General features: G+C 37.9%; 1 long non-coding RNA gene across 1 annotated transcript; it reads right to left on the bottom strand.

Annotated features, from left to right (window-relative positions):
* Positions 1–7,595: 7,595 nt before the first annotated feature.
* On the bottom strand, positions 7,596–12,996 carry LOC124162685. Its single transcript, XR_006865649.1, has 3 exons — positions 12,790–12,996; positions 9,867–9,953; positions 7,596–7,884 (listed from the first exon to the last, which is right to left on the bottom strand). It is a non-coding gene; the product is annotated as an uncharacterized LOC124162685 (long non-coding RNA).
* Positions 12,997–14,178: the final 1,182 nt, after the last annotated feature.

Genomic DNA, 14,178 nt, shown 5'->3' with positions numbered 1-14,178 from the left:
TTTGGGACCATTGCCTGTCGAAAGCTGGGAATGTTATCGCTACAGAGATAATTCTTATCACCTTAGACGAGCAAGCCATATACTATCCCACCAAGCCATTTTCTACCTCGTTAGATTTTCCGAAACTGATGGTTTACATAAATTTGGGAGCAGATCTATTTTCCGATTAAATGTTAAACAGTTGTGACCAACAATGAAATCGTCCTGTTTTAAAGAAAAAGCCTACACATTTACGACAATTTGATAGAGTCAGCAATTCATGGTAAAACAAAACCCAGGACCATTCCACAAACTTTTATTTGCTGTTGACTAGTTTCGACGGCTATGGCGTCATTATCAAGACAAACAGTCAGACAAGTTGTTTGTCTTGATAATGACGTTATAGCCGTCGAAACTAGTCACCAAGTCACGCCAAAATCAGTAGATTTCAAGAGTTAGCAAATTAAATACTCAAAAATAAATTTTATGCCGATTTGAAATAATACTGAGCGTATCTTAGTTACCTTCCGTAGAACAACTACGAGGGTATGACAATTATTATCTGGATTGTTGTTATAAAATTTTATCTATGAGGGGGTTAGAAGCCAAGGGGTACAAGTGATTTTTTTTGTTAAAAACAGAGTTAGGTACAGAAATTAGGTAAAGAAAACACTAGAGATCAACTAGATATTTGGTATATCATTTGATTTTCCACTCGATCCCAGGTAGCATGCAAAACAACTATTGCGTCATCTTCAGATGGTGGCATTTCTGAATAATGACAGTCAACTTACGCATATGTGATACGCTCAGCCAGAGCCGGAGGCAGGAGTTTTGTCAGGGGGGCCAAATAGTTTGCCGCCCCCCTCCCCTGATCTAACCTCACTCCCCCTCCCCCACCACTAGAAAATAATGCATCCGTAAGCTATTTTTTTTTTAGATGCGGTAGTTGAAATTACACACCGTATGCTTACCATTAAGACGTTGTATTGATACTATTGTTTAATAATTTATTATTTAACTAGCAGGCCATCCGGCGTTTCTCATAGGCGGGAAGCATAGTGTACAGAGAAGCGGGAAACTTGAAATTCATGGTCGCATCGTAGGATTTTCATATTTTCTCTTTGAGCGTGTCAAGAGGTGTGCCTACCCGGCAGGATGCCAAAACGCAGAAATTCTATGAGGTATCGTAACAAGCGGCAATGAAAAAACGACGCACAGAACGCGTATGACGCAACCGAAAGTAGCACTATGGGGTTTGGGATCATGAGATTCACCTGTGTATTACTTTTGGTCCCAATCCGTACTGCTGTTTGGACACATATAGTGGACATACAAACAGACATCCTATTTTATATGCATAGATTATTTTTGAGTAATTTAATTAGAAAAATTAAACAACTTTTAAAAATACACTTTAAAAATTTTTCCGTCCCCTGAAATCTGGCGCCCAGTCCTTCTTCCCTCCCACCATTTCAAAGCCTGCGTTCAACAAATGAGGTTTAGGAAAATGTGGTCAAGGTGTGGTGAGCTCATGGGCATACCCAGTGAGGGGCAGGAGGGGGCAGCTGCCCATCCCCAGAAGCAAAAATCGCAAATGTCTCAATGGAAAATAATATTTTTTCAAGGAAATAATTTTAAAAACTGATAAAGAGCTGTTACAGTTTCCTTAAAATGTTGAATTCATTCACCTTTTCCATGCTTAAATTTTACCTACAACTTGGAAAACCATGGCTTGCCCCCCTCTCGTTTTGATCCTGGGTATGCCCTTGGGTGAGCTGAATATACATCTCAATGAGGGAAAGGAAGCGTTTTGCCACTTTTACCATCCTGGACTCTTGGAATCCTTGCCCTGGAGTCCGTGCATGTGACCAGGAGCATTTCCAGGAAATCATTCATGACCTCTTGAACTTTTATGGGGGCAAACTACCCAAGGGTTGATCCAGGATTTTTTTCTGTGGCACCAGGGTCTGACAGGCAATTGGTCTTCTCATTTTTGAGATTAAAAATAACATATAACAATTACTTTACGAAATAATTTCTTTATTTTAATATCGAATTAATTTTTAGCATGAATTGAATGAATGAGTCTGCATATTACGTATCACTAAATGATCCTAATGATAACCGTATTAAAAATAACATGCATTTTTTAAAGCGTTTGGGGGGGCACGTGTCCCCTCCTAAATCTGCCTATGATACTACCCCTCATTCCCACCCCTCCGATTGCCACCTGCACCCATCGGGAAATCGGGAATAGGTATATATAGGAATGTGACTCTGGGAGCATTGAGCATTCTATGTGTGGGGTTTTGACGGTCACAACTCAGATAAATGCCAGACCAAAAGCCATCCCAGAAGAAAAGAGTTCCAGTTAATATGTGTGACTGCAATATGCTGCTACACAGTGGTGTAGTGAGTGGGGAGTGTTGGGGGTTAAAACCCCCCCCCCCAGAGCCCAGAGAAATTTGTAAGTTTAATCCATTGTACTTAATTGGATTGATATTTCTAATAGACTAGTGTAAGAATAAATAAAATATCCCTCAGAAAGCCGTAAAACTCACCATTTTGAACGGTTTATCTTAAAATTCCGCAATTTATTAATCTCACACCTACTGCTCATCCTGGTGGGTATTCCATACCCCCACACACCCCAGTATTAATTGCACCTAAACCCCCCCAGCCTTGATTCCTGGCTGTGCCCCTGCTGCTACATGCTCACTAACAAATGTTGAAATATCATGTTGACAAGCCCTGAAGAGGAAATTTCCTAAACGGTGTTAATGCTGTATATACGTCTCAAACTACAGAACACTATGCACATATCCATTTTCCAGTGGCAATTAAGGAAATTAACTATTTAATTTTGAAAAAATCTTAATTCTGACGCTTTCACTAATCTTTTTAATTCCCAGCTAGTACTTTGCCATCATTTGGGGATGTCTCTGGACCTCGACCAGGGGACTTCTCAAAGACTCCAAACTTCGGAGCTGCCTCGAAGGATTTCTAGGACCTTCTCCTGGAACTGCCGCTGACTCAAAACGCCGTACTTGCCGCTGTGCCGTATTTGCTTGTTTTGTTTCGAATTGTTTTGTTTACTTTGTTTGTTTACCATGTGATCTCCAAAATTTGTCCAATAATTTTTAGAGAGGTTATGCTCCCATCGGGACCCTTTTGCCACATTGCTCCAGGGCACCTATGGGCACCAGTGAAACCCAGCTCGAAGGGAGGAGAGTCACTTAATGTTATTTTTCATTTCAACCTTGGCCTGAAGCTTATGATGACCGGGCGTGCGGATAAATCCAGACATGCCTTCCTTCGTCCGGGGTCCAGGCAGATTCTTATATTGTCCTTGTTTTTTGCAAAAGTGACTGCAGTAAAATGTAATTGTTCTAAGCATTTTTGCTCATTACAAAAAAGTGGGAAGATGACAGGAATAGGCTGACCTTTGAAACAATTAAAGGCATGCTGATGGTCCATTATAATTTGAAAGAATTTTCTTGAGCATCTTTGTACAACTTTCTCCTAAGAAAGCCTGCTCTTCTGCTGAAAATTGGATCTTCCAAACCAGTACAAATAATAGTTTAGCAACCTATCTTATGTCTATTAATTAATTTTGAGCCTTGTTTCTGTGTGTCCTCTTTTTTCTTACTTTGTCCTCATTTTTGTTGCTCATCATCCTCATTTTTTATACAGTTTCATTTGGTCGCCCTGCACATACTTATAGGCCAAAAGCAGCTGTTTCTTATCCTCTTTATCTGAGGATGAAGAGTCATGCAATCCTCTCTTGGTGGATAAAAGATTAGACTCTTTCCGAGAGGATAAGAGGGCTTCTTGGAATTGCATGTGGGAGTATAGTTTTTCATCCAACCCCTTTGTCAAATGGCTCTGCTAGCACCATTAGGTATTTAGAGTGATCATTGTTCATGCCCTCTTCGTTCTTTCTTACGTAAACCTGCTCTCGTCACCAGTGGTGAAGCAAGGGGGTGGGGGGGGGGGGTTGTGGGATAAAACGACCCCCCCCCCCCCAGAGCTCAGAGAAATTTTAAGTTTAATCCTCTTTACTTAATTGGATCAGTGTTACTTATAGAATAGTGTTAGGATCGATCAAATATCCTTCAGAAAGCCGTAAAACTCGCCATTTTGAACCATTAATCTTAAAAATTTTCTGGAGGAGGGCCCCTGCAACTCCTGCTTACCCTGGTGGGTATGCAATACCCCCACACCCCTAAGTATTAGTTGCACCTAAAACCTCCCTTAGCCTTAATTCTTAGCTGCAATCCTGCTCGTAACTGTTGCAGATGGGAGTAGTGTAAGCTACCAAAACATCACCTAACCGGGTGCAGACCCGTTGAGCCAACATCAAGGGCTCCTAGAAGATGGCGTATTTCTATGGTCTATGGTACCCATGCTCAGAATACACTGGATGGCAAAAAGTAATTTTTTCTCAAGCCCTGGTACCATTCCTGCCGCTTCTTATGTAAAATGACCTCCTGAATCCGAATATGACATCCGTTTTCCTCCATCAGCCACCATTTTCTGGGGGCAGCTCCCCCTCTGATTTTCATCTCTTTTGCAATAATTTGTAGGAATGAAAAGGATTATATTAACGTTTATATTTCTTACTAGGTTTTTGAGAGGTGAAAAGTCCTGAAACATGATAATTAATGATAAAGATGTAGATTTGGGGGGATTAGTTTCTGTTAATGATTTTAAAAACGCATTAAAAATTATCATCCTTTCCTTTTTTTGCAATTTTTTCACTTATTTTCTTCATTTTTCAGCTCCCATTTCATCTTCCCCTACCCGAAATATCCCAGAATGATGGATAAAATATATATCAACAGTTCATATTAGCAATAATAAAAATATTTAAGAACACGGCACAGAAAAAATAATGAAAATTTGTGCCAACAGTTCAGAAGGCACGCTACCACGCTGGCGCCCTCAATACCATACGCACATCAACAAAGAGAAAATAACAAATGTGAAGAACAATGAATAACAAAAGTAATTTGGTATTTGATTTCCCTTTATACCCTGAGGTAGGAGTTTCTCATACAAAAACCAGCAGTAGGCCTAATATACATACCAACATGCCCGCATTCAACTTCTCAAAAAATCTCCTCTCCTTTGGTGATATCTTCATGGAACCGTTCCCTATGTTAATTTGAAACTGCGTCAACATATTCTATGAAAAGGTCCAGGTGTGAATGAAGGAAATTCATATTTAGTGATATGTTAAACCCCATGGCCTAATACTCTGACAGCAATTCCTCGACATGGGCAACATAATCATCACTTCGTTGTCACCCAAAAAGTTCTAACACACGTTCCAGAATCCATGGCAAGCTCAATTCTATTTATGATTCAGGTGTTTCATAAACGTCGAATCTTGGAAAAGTTTCCTATCCTGGGGGCCCACGAATTTCTTCCTTGGTTTAAGCCACACTAAAACGAAGACTTTAAGTTAAAAATTGAAATTCAGCTCCTGTCTTGTTGATTACTTTCACAAAATATTTCATCTGTCCTAGTTTGATGTGCAATGGTGGCAAGTGAACATTTTCTGCTGGAAGTAGGGAAACATGAGCGACATTTTTATAACCATGTGTGAAGCTTTCTCGCAGAGGCCAGTTCCGTAAGATGTAATGTTTTTCTCAGGCGCGGCTGTTGTATTCACAAAGGAAGCAGTTCAGAAGCAGCAATAGTAGCATAGAGTAAGTATATTCTAAGTATATATACTTGTAAGTATATATACTTACTCTATGATAGTAGTTTGACCAAGTATTTCGTCAAATCAGTGTAACAAGTGGTACAGCAAACACTTGGAGCTTAATCCTAGCCCTGACCGCCAATTTGAGTCAGAGTAAAATTTATATGCATTTTTAAGAATTAAAGAAAGAGGTTATTGTTGCGATGTTTAAGTCAATTCACTGCAAACATAGCTTAAGCGATGAGGATGATTTTTACACACGCGTAACATATTTACAAATTAAATCATGGTAATAATCACAACTCAAGCCCACATACTGACATTCACTCGGAAAAAGCCGGAGTACAACAACTTTTATTGTGTTGCACAATTTAAACTACTTTGAAAAAAGGACCCTTATCCAGAACACGGAAATAGTTGACTCTGCAATCATTAGAGGTATACTGAGGGAAGGTGACGACAACTTCAATATACATAATTGATTTGAGAGGCTGATACTTTGTGGAACTCCATGATTAAGGAGAAAGAATAATTTTTAACTCCAATGAGAGTATAAAAATCTCAATTTTATATTATTCGTATAATAAGAAAGGGTTACTTTTCCTTTTTTAGCTGCGAAAGCAAATTGCCGTCCAAGCCTGAGCAGGACAGGCGGGAGAGTCCATTGTAGTAAAGTGAATCTTCCGAGCCATTGCTACATTTTTTAATTGTTGTTGCTATGCTATGCAGCAAAATATTTTTATTATTACTGACATTTCTAGTTGTTATATATTTTTATCATTTGGGGTAGGATGATAAGAAATGGAAGCTGGAAATTTTTTTAAAATTCGCGAAAATTTGCGAAAAAAAAATGCAAACTTCATCATTTTCAATGCGTTTTTACACAATTTACGGAGACTATTTCCCGTCAAATCTACCTCTTTACCATAAATATTGATTTTTTAGGATTTTGCTCCCCTCAAAACCCCTAGAAAAATTTAAATGCTAAAATATTCCTTTCAATTCCTCCAAATGACCGAAAAGTTATGAAAATTGGAGGGAGGGGAGCTCCCCGGAAAATGGTGGGTGTTGGAATAAAACAGAGTTCATATTTGGATTTAGGAGGTCATTTTACCAAAGAATTAGCAGGAATGGTGTCAGGGCCGATTTTCATGCCGTCCAGTGATATCTACGCAAAGTTTGGCTCCATAGTTGAAGTTATAGTTTACATGGCTGACAATAATTTTACCCGATTTAACCACGTTGAAGAGCAGGGCTGATTTGAAATCAACACCATGAAAGTCAATTTAAGTCTTCAGCTCCTTCATAAAGTGAACCATGAGATATAGCTTATAGCCCACTATCAAGTCTGCTTAAATGCCATCACACAGCCGTCACACTGTTATTTTTTTTTAACTGGACCTTTGCAAATAGCTTATGTGATCCATGCCTAAGGACAGTGAATTTCAATCATCGGCTGATACAATCGATGAAACTTGACTATTTTGCCCACTTTGAGAGACAGAAGCATGATTCCCGTTCTTAAAAAAACTTGTGAACCTCTTTCCACAGCCAAAACCTCACTGTGTGCTATTTTGTGTAGTAAGATGAAAGTTAAATATCTTGCCCCTCTTTGGGTACTGGAGGATGGAGCCCACCAAGAATGACTAACGCATTCAGAAGACAATACATATTCCAATTATTTGGAACTTAATACCCTCAGGTGCTAATCATTTTTTAATGCATGGAAATGTAACTTAAACTGATTAGTTACGGATTTCAATCTTGACCGATAACTCGAGGTAATCGACCCATTACTATGACAGATTTTGCCAGCACTTTTCCCGAGAGTAGTATATTGAACTTTGCAAGGATATGGAACGCATTTTTAGTATCAAACCAGGTTAGTAGATAGAGTACACACTTCAAATTATAAACATTTATTCAAAAACATGGTGAAAAATAATAACATATAGTGTTTTAGTAAAAACAAATCCTTCTCTTAGTGTAGGAACAAAGGAATGTTGCATCACATCTGCTTCATTCACTTCTTTTCATGGGAAGCTCTGATAAATGTATCGTGTGTGAGTAACTCGCTGGTTTCTGAAAGCTAATGATAACGATGAACAGCTCTTCACTGCGTCCCCTTCACTTGCAGCTGCATGATCCTTTTGGGCACTTGCAGTCACTCCCTTTCTTGCAGCAGCAATTTCCTACAGGGAGAGAAGAAAAAGAAACATTAAATCGTGAACTGGAATAATCAATTTGGGAACATGCGATTTTATTTTTTTTGCAAGGCACACAAATAAAACTGGTCGAAAATAAAAGACACCACTGAGCTAACAGTGCAAAGCAACGGATTTAAGAGGGATGGGGGAGGGAGGGCAAGGACCCCCTGATCTCACAGAGAATTGGGAAAATTGCAATAACAATCCTAACTTGACTTTCCAATGCAAGGAGGCATTGAATATTTTATAAGCATTCAAAGAGTAGTTTCCAGCATAATCTTGTGGAATTTCAATGTACAGGGTATTTCGAAAAGAATGTATGCAGTATAAATTATTATTTTGTCCAAACTACCGATCATTACGCCTTGGTTGTTTCCATAGCTGTACGAAGGCAACTTCAATTTTAAATAAGACCCCCTCACTGGAGTCGCCAAGTGCTTGAATATCTGAATGAAACTCTACCGAGCCATTGGATCAGTCGTCAAGGAGGTGGCGACTTAGCATGTCTCAGCTGGGCTCCACGGTCAACGGATTTGACACCCTGTCACTTCTTTTTCATTGTTAATATTGAACCCTTCCACCATGTACAATCTTCAATTTTCAATTTTGCTTTACGTAACCTAGAATGCGTTTAGGCACAAAAACTATGGCACTACAATAGAAATATGGAACTACAATAAATGTGGAGATTATTTTTATAGCTAGCAGAGAAATTACTTTTTACAGAAATATTTTGAGCATATAAATTCTAGGCATTAATTAATATGAAGATAACTTCTTTGAAAACTATTAATGAGATTCTAAATCATGCACATTCCATTTCCCTCAGAAGCACTTTCCTGTGAAACAAGGCTTTGTAAAAGACAAAAACTACTCCAGCAATAATGTATGTACCTATATTATTTTTGTGCTTGAGTGTAATTTTTTACATGTATTTCGAAGAACAGTAAGAACTTATTTTTGCCTAAAGAAGGATACAAAGTATGAGGAACTACAGAAAAATTGTGCCCCCCCCCCAGAAAAAATTCCTGGATATGGCCTTGCTTGTGCCCCCCCCCAGAAATAAATTCTGGATCCGCCCCTGGTTACAAGTGCACTCTTTCTCACGGTAAGGATCGCTAATGTGGCTTAAGTCTCTCCGGCCATTCAAGAAAAAAAATGTTAAAAAACGTTCCCTTAGTCTAACAGTAATCAACAGCGTGAAACAATTACAGTACAAAATATTATCTAGCGATTTGATCGATGGATTTTTCTTCCTCGTAGAATAATCCTCCAAATTCGCTGGCACATTAATGGCTTTGCCTGGTTTCGCTATTTATTTGGGCCCTTTTTGCTTCTATAGCGTTAAGGTGTTTTTTCCCCGTCCCGTCCCTTCCGAACCTATCCCTACCCCAGAGGCGTCGATGGGCTCCTATCGGGGCGGCGCCTCTTTCCTTTTTCCCTCGTCTCCTCCCCCTCCCTGAGTGATCGGGCGTATAAGTCACTGACTTGGTTCCTGGCCCTGGTGTGTTGTATCCCTGAATGGCTCCCCTTGAGCCCTCATTCTCTCTATACAAAATATTCTCTTTGTTTTAATATGTTATAAATAGGAAATAAAATGCTTGAGGCTATGAAATATTTAAAACAAAGTGAACATAATAATAACGGTATTTAAAATCTTGTCTATTTTTTTTAAGCATCTGGGAGGACATGGACATGGATTTCAAAAATTTTCTGGGGGATGGCACCCACACCTCTCGTATTTCATATCCACCAGTATTAGTTGCTCCTAAACCCCCCCCCCCCCCCCCAGCCTTAATTTCTAGCCACGCGCCTGGTTACCGCTGTGTTTAATTGCTGTTTGCAACTAGGGGTAGCCTTGTCATAGCTGTGCACCTGACCAGTGTGGCCTGCATGCAGAACTGCGTAACAAAATTAAACGAGCCAACTGAAGGGTTAATGATTGGATAGATGATAGATAACCTCACCTGGATCTGCCTTGCTGCAGCATTTGCAATCTGAACCACAGTTGCAGCTGTCAGCACACTTCTTCCCCTCTGCTTTGGCACAAGTGTCTGAAAAGGAAGCAATAAATCATCATTACTGTGACCCGTCATGAAATAATAACAACCTTGCTATTTCAGTTCATTATGGGTTACAAAATATTCTCAATGAATAGAAGTAGAGCACATGGCTTTAAGAACCATACCTTTGGAAAAAAAATTGAGGAATAAAATTGTCACAGTAAAAACAGACAAATTTTTCCAATATGGAACATTTTCACTGCCTAAAATGTTTTTCTTTTTTTTAAAGAATGACCTAAGGAAATTCTTTAATTAAAAATTTACAATTTTTCAATCCCTTTGTCTTCAAGCTGGTCATGTAAACAGCAATGTCAATAAGAAAAATAAAGAACAAAGTATGTACATGCATTGAAATTTAAATTATTGCATCAAAATCAGTACATCAATTACATAGTTACAAAGTCTTCAATTTAGAATAAACACCACAAATAATTTGAAAATTTATTAAGATTATTTTTTTTATTTTTCACTTCCCATAATCAGTGCTAATTTTCAAGGTACATGGTAAACTGCAGAAATTGAAACCACGTTCATTTTCTAACAGCCCTAATTAAGTTACATACCAATTTAGTCTAGGTTCAAAATATAAAACCTAGAATATAAAAAACAAACACTCAAACTTTTGGTCATAATGTACATATATGTTAAATATAGTCCCCCCTTTTTTTCCAAAAATGCCCGAGATAAAAGTTAAGGGGGGGACTATATTCAAACCCATTTTTTAAATTTTTTCCCAAAACTCAAGCCTCAAAATTAGGGGGGGGGGAATATATTCCGAGGGGGACTATATTTGGAGGAATATAGTAATGTCAGCATTGAATTATCTGATCAAGTAATTGACTTATATTTACATTTACGAATTGCATAAGATTATTCCATAAATTACTGTTTTTTCCGTTCAGTAATGCATATTAAAAATTTTTTCTCATACAGTTCTTTGGCAAGGCAGATATCCCATCAGTTCATAATATTTCCATGAAAATAAAATAGGTGTCTATATTTAAATCTGTTTGGAGTTGAATGAATTGATTGTGAAAAAGTATTTGTTGGAAATTATTCTCTGATACTAATAATAATCTTCAACTAATACCAGTCAATTAGATTCGTTTGTGTGAGGATTTTATTTTTCCTCTATTGAAGACAAACCAAATTAATGAATGGTTCATGTAAATATACCTATGTATTATCCATTCAGAAAGTTCTTATGCTCATTCATCTTTCATTCTCTCTTAGTTTATTGTTTCCATAGAACCTTGAAAAATAATGTCTCGCCATATAATTGTAGCACATAGAGACTCCAAGTCTAGCTGTCTGATGTAGATTTTAACACCTAAGAAAAATTATGAATTCTTGCTGATCATGCCCAGTCAGCAGTGGATCCAGATAAGGGCAAGGGAGGGCAATAGACCCCCCTGGGGTATCCAATTTACACTAGATACATGGTAATTTTGTTTAGCTGTCGAACTCGAACATATACAGGAGAGGAGAGCCCCCTAGCTCCTTCCATGACCCTATCCTGGATCCGTCACTGTGCCCAATAGTACTGATGGGTTGGTATATGAATAGTGTTGTAACAGAACGAATGGTGCATGCTTGGTGATTACCAACCCCTATATTTCTCTATGACATGTCATTGTGATAGTAATATAAATATGCAAATACTTGTTGTTCGTATCGATTTTTTAAAATTCAAAATGAATTTCGTGTTTTTTTCTGAGCGTGAGGAAATTTTAAACGAAGTTCTAACGTTTATATAGACGGATTTAGTATATAGTATTAGCTTATATACATGCAGGTCAGTTCACCCTGTGGAAGAATACTAAACACATGCTAAACACCCAAAAGGTGAGGGTGACCCTCCCCCCCAATTGGGGGTCTGGGAAAATTTTTTAATAAGTGACATGCCTGGAAATCCTTTTTACATCGTTTATAATGAATGACATTTAACATTAAGCATGTGCAGTTATTATATGTTAAAACTAGACAATAGTTATGAATATTTTTTAACGCTCTCAGGCTTTTGGGGGGGTAGATCTATCCCTTTCATCCCCTCCCCATAGTTATGCCAATGAGTACACTCATTTATTAAAGTAGTTTGACACAGAGCAGCTTACGTCATGCAATTACTGACCTAATGAAGCTATTTAAAACTACTAGATCCAATAATAAATGGATCCCTCTTATTTTAACGCTTCTATCAGACCTGGAAAAATAATGCAGACCCAAAATTCTCTGCTCCACTGGAAGATTTATTTCTCTCTCGATTAACTAAAGGCCAATTTACACACTTCATTACGTGTTAATGTCTGACTGCATGAATGATTTTGGTGGATCGTAATGGAACATCTAACGTGCCATAGGCTTAGCATTTGCTATCGCATTAAGCCATGCTAACTGCAAACAGTGTAACATAACAATGAAAGACTTTCGTGCAAGTCCAGGTTCGGGGAAACTAATAATAGAAATTTGAAATTATGATCCAACAATTCCAACTACATGCACACTATCTCATCTAGTAACTATAATTCTAAGAGTGTTTCCAACTTCTAGAGTTAAGAATTTTCAATTGTGTTGGCAAATATAAAAAAAACATCAATGCAATTAAAAAAATATAAAAGAAAAAATATTTAAAAAATTATTGAACAATTATTAAAAAAACATTAGGACATAAATTCCTGCGAATTTATATACCGTGTTTACAATCCTTGAGAAAAAATGAGCATTCATGCTGGTCATAACTTAAAAGACCTCTATCCGCCGGGCGGTAGGTCATCTAAAAGTTATTGTGGTGATCAATAAGAACGTATATCAGTGACCGGTTGCTTACCCTTGCAGGCTTCACAGCATGGGTCCGGCATGGTGGAAGTGTAGTGTCTCGATTATTCGACTCTTCAAGCGTTGACAGCTCTTCTATCCTTTCAGCTGCTGCTGTGTTGGGCTCAAAATGCTCTCTGTACCGACTGCTGCGTCTTCCTCCTATTTATAGTAGCGAGTGCGCCGTGTCCGAGGTCCAGGAAGCGGGGAGTGTTTCTGCCGGCACGCAAGGATACGTCACCGCATCGCAGATCGATATGCCGTGTTGAAAGGGAAGCGGGCCGTGTGCAAAAGCCTCCTTTCCTTCCGTCTGTTGCGCACGGCGCGCAGCCGCGATATTCAAACGATCTCTCCCCAAAGGCAGCTCTGCGAACTTAGTACGTAGAAAAGGCAGAACGCTATACTTTAAGAATTTGTATGCAATTTTGCCGAAGCTCCATTGGGTCGTGTCATATATCCTTTTCCTCATTGTTTATTCGTCTACAACAATGAGTCATCAAACATTATTTAAACGTAAGCGTTGAGTTTCTACGGTCGAAAGAGTGAAGAAGAACACGCGAAAAACTATAAGAATGGCGAAACGGTCGTCTTGTTCATATCATCACAGGAAAAAAATTTGATTGCTGCTATTCATTGTTTTTTTATTGAAAGAACAACATCTTCGCATTACAAATACCTTGTTAAAAATAAATTTTACCCATTCTTTGATTTTTTTAAATGGCCAAAGGTTCATTTCAATTTCCGAGGTGTAGAATATTGCACGAATATTGAAGTTATGTGTGCTATATATAAAAAAATATTTCGAAACATTTCATGATAGAAAATGTTGATATTTTTCCTACTACTTAAACTAAACCACAAAGATGAAAATTACCCCGCGAAAATGTTAGCGTGCATTGGCCAATACTTTACAATATGAAATTATAATCACTTTTTATTTTACTGTTCTAATTTTTTATTACAAACTGGAAAATATCATTTCAATACCCACTAATCCATTTAAAAAATAACCACATAAAACATAAATAAAGGAAGGGAGTATGATATTGAGAAAATAAATTGAAGTGGAAGTGATTAGCAATGAGTTGAAAGAAAACACTTACAATTAGAATTGATAAATTTCTAAATCCACTGGCATTATTGGCGGGGTTTATTCTAAATTGACAAATTTTCAAACTCATTGACGCACTGATTTGAATGCAATAATTTACGTTGCTATATTTCTATGATCATCGGCGAGTAGACAAAAGGGAGGAGTTGAATGGCGATGTGCATGTATAATTTATATTTGAACTATTTTACGAATGAACTTACTAATTCGTAGTGCCGCCTTTTGTAACAAGTTAACTGAGTGAAAGGGTTCGTTATTTTTAAAAATATTTATTTATAACTTATACCTAGC

This window comes from Ischnura elegans, chromosome 7, assembly GCF_921293095.1.
Source record: "Ischnura elegans chromosome 7, ioIscEleg1.1, whole genome shotgun sequence".
Classification (NCBI taxonomy): domain Eukaryota; kingdom Metazoa; phylum Arthropoda; class Insecta; order Odonata; family Coenagrionidae; genus Ischnura; species Ischnura elegans.
This window is presented reverse-complemented; position numbering and strand designations above follow the sequence as displayed.